Consider the following 13,041-nt stretch of genomic DNA (forward strand, 5'->3'; position numbering starts at 1 on the left):
TGTTCTTTCCCCACCTAGGGCTGTCCACCTCCTTCCCTTACTGTGTTGTTTAGTGCATTAGTCTGGGAGCTGACCTCATCTGTGAAGACAGACACAAAGAAAGCATTGAGTACTTCAGCTTTTCCCACATCATCTGTCACTTGGTTAACTCCCTCATCCAGTAGGGGCCCCAAACCCTCTCTGATCACCCTCTTATTGCTAACATGCCTGTAGAAGCCTTTCTTGTTACCAGGGCTGGATTACCCAATAGGCAGACTAAGCACATGCTTAGGGCACCAGCAAAGCAGGAACACCAAAAAAAAAAAAAAGATTTTTTTAAAAAATATTTGATATTTGATATGTCAAAAAAAGCATTGAAGTAGTCATCATGGGAAAAATCAGAACTCCTCAGAACACTTTTTTTCTCAGCTGAAAAGAATAAAAAACCCTCAGAGAACAACGTGTCAGGACAGACTTGATTCACTTTCCCTATTGTGTAAGGAAGCAGACATGCTTCGTCGAGTCAGCTTTGATGAACTTATCCAGAAGTTTGCAATCAGAAAATCTAGAAAGAAGCTATTTTAATTTCAGCATACATGTAAGTTTTGTGTCATTTTGAAAAATAAAATTTTATTTTACGGTAAAGTATTTTTTTTATGTTGAATTACATATGGAGGAGAGTACACCATAATCTTTTCAGTGCTTAGGGCCTCTAAAGGTCTTAATCCAGCCCTGCTTGTTACCCTTCATATCCTTTGCTAGCTGCAATTCCAATTGTGCGTTCGCCTTCCTGATAACTCCCCTGCATTCTCGAGCAATATATTTATACTCCTCCCTTGTCATCTGTCCAAGTTTCCACTTCTTGTAAGCTTCTTTTTTATGTTTAAGCTCGCCAATGATTTCCCGGAAAGCCAATCTGGTCGCCTACTGTATTTGCTTTTCTTATTACACATTGGGATAGTTTCTTCCTGTACCCTTAATAAGGCTTCTTTAAAATACTGCCAGCTCTCCTGGACTCCTTTCCCCATCATGTTAGCATCCCAGGGAATCCTGCCCAACAGTTCTCTGAGGGAGTCAAAGTCTGCTTTGCTGAAGTCCAGGGTGTGTATTTTGCTACTCCCCTTTCTTCCTTTGGTCAGGATTCTGAAATCTACCATCTCATGATCACTGCTTCCCAGGTTGTGCAAATACTCACACAAAGGAAAATTTCAGTGCATGAAAATGTAAACATACATATTTGTTTATCTTGGCTATATGTTTTGCCTTGGCTATAGTAAAATCAATATTAGATACCTACGGCATTATTGAAGATTCATATTTATCGCCTTTATCACTTTTCCTTAGTTAGGCAGACTACTACAGATTAATTGCTTATCTCCCCTGTTGTTTTGGTTATAGAAGGACACAAATAGTAAGTCAATAATATAGATATCTGATGTATTCAGAGCTGGATTAACTCTTCAGGAGGCCCTTAGGCTCTGGAGTGGGGCCAAAAATTAGGGTATCAGTGTGTGGGAGGGGGCTGTGGGTTGAGGGTGGAAGATGGGTGTGGGAGGGGATGAGGGCTCCAAATGGCAGTGTGGGATCTGGAGTGGGGCTGGAGATGAGGTTTTGAGGGTATAGGAGGGGGCTATAGTTTGTGGTCAAAAGATTTGTAGTGTGGGAGGGGGCTGAACCTACAAGATGGCAAATTGTTCCTCTCTGACAAATTGTTGGGGCTGCATGGAGCTCTATTTGTAATCCATTGGATTCCATGTGGGAGCAAAGGTTTGCTTTCCTAGTGTAACTGAATTGTGCCTGAATTATGCTGGTGCACGGTAGGTAACTTGGATAACATTGTAAGGCTAAGAAATTGTAGATCCTTCCTAATACTGGAATTTTATAAAATCTAGCCTAAACTATCATCTTAGTGCCATGAATCATTTGATTAATTGAACATAAACAATTTGAATAATGACATCTATCTTAACTTGAGATTAATTTTGGAAGCAGTGTGACAGTCTTTCAGGTAGCAGACCAGGATTCAGGAGGACTGGGTTATGGTCCTTGGCTGTTACCCTGTTGATCTTCTTCAAGTCCTTTTAGTGTTAATCTGTGCCTCAGTTTCCCCAGATCACTTTTGAAAAATGCTGTTAGAGCTTCAGCTGAAGTATGGTATACTTTCAATGTAGGACTATTATTTCGGGCTATTATTTATTAAGGAGCTTTTCGTTGTTTTTGGTTTACCTTTTGAACAGTTTATACATTGTGACAAACTAGTCAGAGCACAGCCAGCTTAAAGTAAACTGCGGATACAGTTTAAACAGACATAACAATTGGTTCCCATAATATATGATACAAAAATCATTTATACCAACAGATGCAATCAAAATACCTAAGGATGAACACAACACTTATTAGACAAAACAAAAGAACGGGCTATAAACAAGACATTACCAATCTATTACTCAAATGAGCACTTACTCTAGGAATTTGCTAGGGAGGATTTATTATTGTCTAAAGGGAATAGCTAGATACATCAACTTGAGATGAGTGTAACTACTATCCTTGTAACTTTATGGAATATATCAAGAGGTGATTTCTTAAAGAGAATCCAAGCTTCACTTAAAATTCCTTTATTCACTTCTTATACCTTTATTTCTTGATCTGAAAATGTACTGAACAAAACATCAAACTACACTATTACATGCTGCATTCCCCAAATGAACAGGGGAAAGGGAATGTTAGTCCTTTACTCTACTAATATTTTCTAGACCCTCTTTTCTGAGCCTTTCAGCTCAGTGTAGTGTAAACACTTAGGGTGTGTCTATGGTGCAGGGCTTAACTCAAAATAAGATATGCAAATTAGGATTGAGTTAGTGAGGTGTATTACTACAAGTAGAACCTCTATGGTCCACTTCCCACAGGGCCTGACTGTTCTCAAACCAGGGAATTTCCTGGGGTTACTTGCAACAAATCTTGGCAATAAACGTCATTGCCACCTCTGCCCACATATTTATACAAGCAACACCATCGCCTAGCCACATAAACCATACCACCTGGGGCTCATCCACATGCTCATCCACTAATGTGATGTATTCCATCAAGTGCCAGTAGTGCCCCTCTGCCATGTATAGTGGCCAAACCAGATGGTCTCTATGCCAAAGGATAAATGGACACAAATCAGACTTCAGCAAAGGTTACAGACATAAACCTATAGGGGAACACTTTAACCTCCCTAGACATTCAGTAATACATTTGAAAGTAGCCATCTTTCTACATAAGAATTTCAAATTCCTCTCTGGATAGTCACATCTCCACACCAAATGCTGTGAATTATCCACTTCCACTCTGACTTGATTAGCTTCATTAACTCAAGCAACTTCTTCCTTATTTGTATCTCTGCTTCTGTAACGTTCACTCCAATTCATTTGATGAAGTGTGTTTTACCCCTGAAAGCTTTTGCTTTAATGAATCTGATAGTCTTTAAGGTGCCACAGGACTCCTCATTGTTTTCGCAGATATGGATTTACACAGCTACCCCTCTGAGACTTAATAAGATAGGCTGTCCCTACACAGCACAGTTATTTCAAAATAACAATGTGAGTGTCTACTCAATAATTTTGTTATTTCTAAATAAATTCAAAATAACAAACGGCTTATTCTGACTTCTATAAACCTCATTCCACAAGGAATAATACCTATTCCAAAATAGCTATTTCAAAATATCTGTAGTATGGATGCTGCAGTGCTGCTATTTTGAAATATCTCCTCCCCAGGGCCATTCAAACTAATTATTCTACAGTGCCTTCTGGGGCTCTAAATTGAGGTATCATGTCCAAATAAGTGAAGCCTTCCTTTGACTAATTTTTAGGCTTTCCTGTAGTGTAGATGTGCTATTTTTTGGGGAAAAATAGCTTATTTTTAAATAAGCATGCTGTGTAGATGTACCCACAGTGATCAGTGAAAAACCACGTGGTCTGAATAATACAATTTGTTATGGTCCCAGGGAATTTTATATTTGCTTTTGTTGTAAGGTATAATCTTACTCTTGTTTCAATGGTATGGTGCAGGAAAACAAGGTCACCTCATATGATTGTGCAGGGAATGAGTCAAAGGCTATTTTTAAGCCACCTAGGATAACATTCTTCCTGTTAGTGGTTTCACGCCTTTGTCTTGTAAATATTTGCCATATTTTGGGGATAAGAAGAGCCTTGCACTATGTGGAATAATATTCTACATCATAATCCAAAATATTTATTTAAGCTTTACATCACAGGAGCAAAGCAGAATTACTAAATTTCATAGGAAAAGCTATTCAGTTTTTGAAGTGATTTCATTTAGTGCATGACTAACAGTCTCAGGACTGGCTTTCTTAAAAAATCTGTGCAACAAAGATGGGTTTATCATAGTCCTGGTTGAAGAATGAAACAACACTGAAGAGGCTAGAGTTGTGTCAGATGATATGGGGGTGCAACTTTGCCCACCATCTCCTCTTTTGTCAATTACTAATGATGCACATGGAATGTCTCTGAGAGGTTCTATGTGGTATTCTTGTTTTTCATGTCTTAAATGTTGGACACAACATTTTTCTCTCCGTGCAACAGTTTTTTGCCTAATGTCTGGTTTTTTTTCAGCTGCTCCAAATGCTATGGACATGTAGTTTCCACTCCATAGTTATAGCCAAAGCTAGCTCCCTATTATGTATTACCTAACATTAAATTTGCAAACATCAAAATTAATTTAACTATAGAAGGATAATATTTAAGCAACTACCATCTCACCACACCCTACTCCTTAACCCATTAAGAAGTCCTTCAGGCTTGAACTGGGAGTTCAAGTATAATGAGAAGGTATTCTCGGATGGATTTACGTCAGAAGAGTGGCTATTGCTGGAAGTTCTGACTCCTTCTTTCATATTCTATTACCTTTTACATTTTATCATCTTTCCTATTGTAAAATGAGGAGGAAAGGGAGGGGAAATGGCCGGAGTAAGAAATCAAAGGAGGTTAGTAATGGGGAAAAAAGTCTGGATTTTAAGTGGCAGAAACTCACAGTGGCAGAGAAAAGACCCCTGTGCCTGTCACCTTTCCTTCTTTCTCATCACCCCAGAAATACATACATCATATCAGTTCTGTCTCTAAACCATCAGCAATTAATTCCATCACCCTAAAGATTAATCCTATAACCCCATCCACAGACTTCTCCAGTTAATTGTGTACACCTCTTACATGCAAAAGCAGGATGCACCAATTGATTCTGATTCCCTCCCATGCACTCAGGAGCCTCAAACTAATTCTGTGATTCTCTCATATTCTCAATTTAACTTTGTAACATGTATCAATCAGCAATAGTGTGCTCTCTCCAGGAGCTAGCTCAGGCATGTCACTACACATACAGCTCCTCTGATTCTATAATGCACGTTCATACATGTGCAGGCTACTTTGATTAATTTTGCTCTTACATACACACAGGTATCCCCAATTAATGCCACAACTCTGCTAATCAGTTTTGCCACCCCAGTCTGCCCCTGGTCAAACCTGCCCCCCCACCACACTGTTTCATGGGTGCAGAAATCAAGGGCCATCTTCCTGTCCATCCTGGGCTGAGCAGTAGCAACAGGATCATCTTCTTCACCATCCACCCAGACCTTGGAAGGTGAAGGGAGGAACAGCAGCATTGGAGATTTGTTCTCTTCCTCTTTCCTGTCCTTACAGGAAGGAGTGGTGGGTAGCACTCTCTCTACCATCATTCAGGCCTTTCAAGGAAAAAGACTGTAGCCTCTTTATTCTGCTTTCTAGAGCTCAAGCCTTTTGGGATTAGTAGCAGCACTTTTCTAACCCCTGGCTCTGGGAAGGTGCTATTAATGGAGGCCTTTTCATCTCCCTCTAGGATGACCATATTTCCCAAAAGGAAAATGGGGCACTGCAGGACTCACATGAACCACTGCTCTCCCTCCCCGCTTTGTTCACCCCTCATCTTGCCCATTCTTCTACACCCCAGATTTTGACAAATGTGGTATTTGTCCACTGATCAACAAGGCAAGAGCAACATGTTGGCAAAAGCAAAAGGAAGAAAAGCTCAGTTTAATGTTGCCTCCTCTCAGGATGGCCAGGACAGGGCTTAAAAAAAGGACCAACCAGGCCAAAGTCAGAGTTATGGTCACCCAGGCTTCACCACCCTGCTCCCAGGTACGGTGTGGGGCAGTAGCGGAGGATGCAGAGCTAGCAGGAGCTGCTGGTCTTGACTTGAAGGGTGTAGAGGGTAGCAGCTCTGGCCTTCCCCGAGAGGTGGGAATGGAAGTTGGGCAGCCAGTCAGAAGGGTTTTCCTTTAAAACTGTAGTGGTGTAGGAAAATCCATAGCTCAGACGGAAAATAAGATTTTAAGATTTTAACCTCTTCCCCCATACCACAATTTCCCCCAAAACTAGCTCCTTTGGAATCCAAGCTATGTGGTTGATTTGAGCGAGACATATATGTTTAGGGGAGAGGGAAAGGTGACACATTTATGGGATGGTCAGGAAATTGTGGGGAAAAGACAAAGAAAGGAATGTCAAGGAGAATGGAGGGGCAGGGTCATGAAATGGATAAATAATGATCAGAGTCACAGGCTGGGCAGTATGGATTTGGAGGGAGGCAGAAGGAAAGGAAACAGAAATCCCCTATGGCGTGTCAGGGCTCTAAACTTAGAATATAAACTCTCCAGGGATATGTCTAAACTACATGGCTCTGTCAATGGAGCCATATAGATTAGTTTACTCGAAAAAGGGAAATGAATTGGCAATTTAAATAATCGCCGCTTCATTTAAATCAAAATGGCCACTGAGCTGTGCCGATCAGCTGATTGTTGGCACAGCACGGCAGTCTAGACGGGGATCTGCCGACCCCAGAACCCTTCATCAGCAGATCCTTTATGCCTGTTGTGACAGGGCGAGGCAGCCCCGCACTGAACCTGCAGGGGCCAGCCAGGGTTACCTGGCTGCAGAGGACCCTCCCCCACAGCCCTACCGAGCATGCCCGGGCTGTAGCTCCACTATAAAAGCCTGGGGAAGGACTCAGTCTGGGGAGACAGGCGGAGGAAAAGGGCCTGTGAAGGGAGCGCCCACACCGGAGATGCCAGGTGAGGCTGGAGGGGACTGCAGAGTGTGACCCAGGGACTGCCTGCCGAGGAGACGCCAGCCCGGAGGTCACAGCAAGTGGGGCAAGTACAAGGGAAGGAACCCCAGGAACCAGGTAGAAAGTGGCCAAGGGCAGGATCGAGAGCCTCCTCTCCCGCCCAGAGAACCTCGGCACGTTTCGGCCGGATTGCCCTGTTGAGGGAGTGACCCGCTACCCAGTCGCTCACAGGGCCCTGGGCCAGGACCCGGTGGAGTAGGGTGGGCCTGGGTCCCCCTATTTTAGGGGGCGTCCCCGCTACAACCCTGAACTGTGTTCTGGACTCAGGCTGGAGGGCCTTGGCCTTGGCTTAAAGGGCCAGCTTTAACTGTGTTATGGACTCAGGTGGGAGGGGCCCACCACACTCATGAAACGAGGCTTACAGGATCTGCCGACAAAGGGTTCTGGGTCTGCAGATCCCCGTCTAGACTGCTGTGCTGTGCCGACAATCAGCTGATCGGCCCAGCGCGGTGACTATTTTGATTTAAATGAAGCAACTCTTATTTAAATCGCCACTTCATTTCCCTTTGTCGTCCTGCCTAATCTACATGGCTCTGTTGACAAAGCCATGTAGTTTAGACACACCCCAGGGTAGGCACAGTTACTTTGTACAGTGCCTCTCAAAATGGGGACTAGATCCCCTATGCATTACTGAAATAGAAATACACATAATTACAATGAAGGGTAAATCTGCTCCAAGATGTATAATGCAGTATAGTGGAAATGAAGTTTCTATGGAAAAAGGAAATAAATGGGACCTACTATGGTAAGAAAAAGTAAAATAAGGAACAAGAAGTCGATAAGTGTGATAAAGCAAATAAAATATTGAGAAATGGATTAAAATTAACTAATACATAAAATATAAGCAGGACTGAAATACCCACAAATCTGTTCAGTAGTCCTTTTCCATTTGTTTCACGTCTCAGCTAAACTTCAGATGGTTTCTCTGCCTTTAACGTTTTCTAAGGGGAGCAGGTACTAAACACAGAAATAAACCTGGGCAAGATGCAGCGCAAGACTGGACAGGGTTCAGAACATTGTGAGAACATTTGCCTTATCTGTTGTTCCAAATGGCTCTAACTGTTCCTTAGCTTGATATGAGGATGTAGACTACAGCTTGCGTCTTAAGAGCTAAAATAAGATGAAAGGAAAATGTTTCCATAAAAGACAGGAGCAGAAAGAAGAGTGGAACAGATAATATATATGAAGGGTGAGCTGATGTTGCTAGGTGATAATGTTATTCTTTAGACAAAATGTAATTGCCACTTTCCATAGGCAGCAGATGACATCTGTTGAAAAATATCACACACGTGGAATGCAGTACTGCAGAGTGTGTTGGAAAATATTTGATTGCCAATATTGAGTAACACTCTCCATTTATCATCTTTTACAGTGAGTAGGACAGAAATGCTATTTTAGCTAGGTAGCCCCTTGAGGAATAAGTTTCTCCTGGCTGAAAACTTTCTCTCTCATTACATTATGAGATCATTGTGTTAAGTGGACACATGTCCATGAGAAGCCTGAATTAGATTATAATTTCTGTTTGTCTTTCTAGTTGGAAACAAAGGCCAAGTCTTTTTTTTAAGAGTTTCTGTGGTTAGGTTTCTATATCTGTATTTAGCTACTGAATTACCATAGAACTTTAGAGTTATAAACTGACCAGTCAACCACACACCTCATTTGGAACCAGAAGCATATAATCCAGGCAGAAGCAGGGAAAACAACAAAAATACAATACTTTATTAAATATCTACTACTATAATATCTATTACTAGTTTATTAAACTACTAAAAATAAGGGAACAACATTTTTCTTCTGCATAGTAAAGTTTCAAAGCTATACTAAGTCAATGTACAGTTGTAAATTTTTGAGAGAACAGCATAACTCTGAACAAAACATTATGGAACAATTTCAGAGTTATGAAAAATCTCCATTCCAAAAGTGATTTTGTAACTCTGAGGTTCCACTGTAAGGAAGGATTGTATTTCCAGGAGGTGATATTGAAATCATGTTTTGTGCACAGTCATGATGCAGGCTGCTAAACTGAAGTCTGTAGGAGCTGCTGGCTGGTCAGTGCGTTTGAGAATCAGGCCAATTAATTAGGTGCTGGATTTAGGAGCCTAGTTTTTGGCACCTATTCTTGAAAATATTGGCCCCCATCTGCACAAGTATAAAAAACCCAAGCCTTTATCACTTGGCAGATGCTTTATTAAAATAGTGCATCCTATGTCGTATCTTATGTTTAGAAAACTAAGATGTGCCTGAGCTGTGAAATTTTGATTTAGATCTGTACCATGTCAAAGGTGGAGTTAGGTCAGGGTTCTGCTTTGGGATCATCCCACATTTAGAATTCAGCTACAGTAATTGGCAGACCTTGTGTGGTTTTCCATTTTTCATTAGTACTAGAGAAGCACTGACCTCAGATTACAAATGTTCAACCATTTAGAAAAATGATAAATAGTTCTTCTCCTACCACAGATATAGAGTATGGAAAGAAAAGTTCACTTTGTTTAACAAAGCTGATGTGATGATGGCTTTCAAGCTTTTAGTTTGCTAGCTATGGGGATTATAACTCAGAGCTTTTGCAAATCCACATTTACCAATGCAAAAGGTATTCATTTAAAAAGAGAAGTTGCATTTACATATTAAATTGAAGTTGCATTGTTCTTTTGACATATCAGGATTAAAAAGAGTTACAATTACTTCATTACACGCTTTGTATAGCATGAGCAACATAAGGAAATATTAGTATTTTCCCTTGCTTCTAAAAGGCTTTTTAGTATCTCTGATTTCATAATAAAACTGAACAATTTCAGAAAATGTACAAACCTATGAAAACTTCATAATTATGGTATTGAAAATTTTTTAAGGAGGTGCACTTTAACTTTACTTACTATAATGCGAAATAAGGTGCACATTGTTCATGGAAGAGAAAAAATTAAAAAGTAGTGAAAGAGCATCAGTAAGATGAGTAGCTTCAAAATAAGTAGTTTTGAAATACAGTCCCTGTCTCTTCTACTTTTTAATATGGTCCCTGCTCCACGCTTGTCATCTTCACGCAGAAACTGAACGGAGTCTTCCAGATATGTTCTCAATGAAGCTTTATTTCACATCCTCTTCACCAATATTACCACAGTCCTCCATACTCCAATCTATTTACAGTGTTTGCTAAAGTGTAGGCCCTCTCTGCAGGACCTGTGGGGAATAGAGGTCTTCGTACTCTGAGCTTTCCGTGTAACTGTGACTGACTGTGCCTGTTTTTTAAAATCACCTCTGGACTGATGGGAGCCAATTGAGTTTTTTGCACACTAGCCCACTAGCACACTAGCATTACCCCCAGCGAGTTTCTCCTGGGGCACTAATTAGCCTCCGAGTGACCAGCATGCAGTCTCAAGCACACACTTCTTGCGTTTCATCACACACCATCTATTTACAGTCTAACCTTCACTATCCAAGCGTAACAGCAGTCCCACTGAATGGCAGGGGAGGAGGAACAAAGAGAGCAGCTGCCTCCAGGGCTTGGAAATTTAAAAGGGGCTGGGATTCCCCACTGCTGCCATGACAACAGCAGGTGTCAGAGCCCAGGCCCTTTAAATCACTGCTGGAGCTCCAGGCAGCATGCACCAGGCAGTGCTGAAGGGTCGGCTGAGGGAAACTAACCCAATCCCACCTCATTTGCCCTAAGCCCCACCCTTTCCAGGGGCTCTGGAGTTGCCCATCCTACCTTCCCCCAGGCCCACTGAAGCCTGTCGGCCACCCTGGTAACAGGACATCAATTTAAACAATCATGGGGGCCAGTTATGAGAATCATTGGGACTACGAGCAGGCAGAATTTGGAAATTCGGAAGGCTTAAGCTCTTGAGTGTAAAGTTTTTATATAGAAAAGTTAATTCTGTGAAGCCAAACCTTGGCAGTTTCACTTAGAGCTGCATCATCTCTTCCTTCATCACATTTGATTCTAACAGTATTTTCATCTTTTCCCCCCCTCTCCTTGAACATCTGAGGTGAAGGGAAAGGTTTGAATGAAAAAGCTTTTGTGGGGAAAACTTGTGTTTTGCTTCAGAAGTGAATGTGAATGAATAGATGCGCTGGCATTTATATGGGCACTTAGGCAATTCAGTGGAATGGAACTGTGCATGTACGTTCAAATACGATTATAACAATAAAAAATTGAATGTAAATTATTCTGAAAACAGCCGAAATAATTTGCTTCCAGTTGTTTTGTCTCTCCTCCCTCCCCAGATTTTTAAACCTAAATTAAATATTTGAAGGTAGAGTATAATATTCTAGTGGCAAATAGAACAGCAGGAAAGGTTAAAGCTTTCTGAGTCTGTATCTACACTACAAAGAAAAGTTGGAAAAAGATACGCAAATTGTGAACCGCAATTTACGTATCTTTTTCTGCTTTTCTTCTGAAAGAGGTTTTTCTGACATTTGGCCTGTCTAGGTGGGGCCAAATGTCAGAAAAAAACCCTCTTTTGGAGCATCCCTTATTCCTTGTAAAATGAGATTTACAGGGATGCCAAAAAATGTGTCTGCTTTTCCAAAAATTTTTGGAAAAGCACCGCATTCTTTGGATGTGGCAGAGCTTTTCTGAGATACCTAGAACCTAGATGAACTCTAAATCTATTTCTTGTACCACCTATTTTAACTATGTAGGCTCTGACTGGTTCTTTCATTTATGCATGAAAATTCATTCATTCAATCCTTTTGTGTGGTTGTCTAGTTAGGGAACAGAAACACTACCATGTTGACTTAAGTGACTATCTACACAACTCGAATATCAAAATAGTTAGAGAAAAATATTTGTGAGCAAGTTATAGGCTAAAATGTGAGCATAAAAACTCATTGAATAATTATGAGTGATCAAATTAATGCGAGTCATGTTATGTTTGTAGACAATGGAATTCAACGTGATAGGTTATTACAAATAATTTTCCTACTTAACTGGGATTCACTGTGCCAAGAGTTCAAATAATGAAAGTTCTGCTGTAAACATTTTGGACTCAAGGTTAGCGATATAGATAGTTTCTTCTAATTATAATGCAAATCCAGAATTGTTAAAATACAGCTTTGAAATTTGCAGTTTTTGAAATGAGACAAAATGAATTTGTCCAGCACTAGTTTGAGGGAGGTCCAGCATACTAGACCTCCCCAAATTGGGCCTGGCCTATGGAAAGCAAAGCTGTTGGTTACCAGTCACCAGGTTGCTCCAAAAGTTTATTTTTCATATTTTCAGTCATGTTTATTTTTCCTTTCTGTGTTTCACATTATCTATCTATCTATTGATTGGATGGTATCTTTAGGAAGAGGAATAAATTTACCTCCATGTACTAGCAGCTTTGGTCACTGTGCTTGCAGGCAATCTTTTGAAAAATGTCAGAGGGGTAGCCGAGTTAGTCTGAATCTGCAAAAGCAACGAGGAGAAGGATGCAGATTAGGCAGGTTGACATTGCAAATGAGGCATGGATTTAAATGCCTGTGCCTAATTTGCATAAAATGGCTGCCTCTTTATGCCGACTTAGCACTTTGTCCACAAAAAGCGACAGTCTAGAGGGGGATCTGTTGAGAAAGAAAGCCTTTTTTAACAGATCCTGTAAACCTCCTTGCAGGAAGCATAAGGGATCTGTCGAAAAAGGCTTTCTTTCTCTACAGATCCCCCTCTAGACTGCCGCTTTTTGCCAACGAAGTGCGGAGTCGGCAAAACGCGGCAGCCATTTTTATGCAAATTAGGCACCGGATATTTAAATCTCTGCCTCATTTGCAATTTCGACCTGCCTAATCTGCATCCCTCTGCAGACAGAGGGATGCAGTCTAGACATGCTCCTATTGACTACAGTGTATATTGGATAGGGCCATAATTTTAAACAGAAGAGTAGAAGTTGCCTGTATGCGTTTTAAATGAAAGGGTTGAAAAAAGCATATTTT

This window comes from Pelodiscus sinensis, chromosome 9, assembly GCF_049634645.1.
Source record: "Pelodiscus sinensis isolate JC-2024 chromosome 9, ASM4963464v1, whole genome shotgun sequence".
NCBI classification, from domain to species: domain Eukaryota; kingdom Metazoa; phylum Chordata; order Testudines; family Trionychidae; genus Pelodiscus; species Pelodiscus sinensis.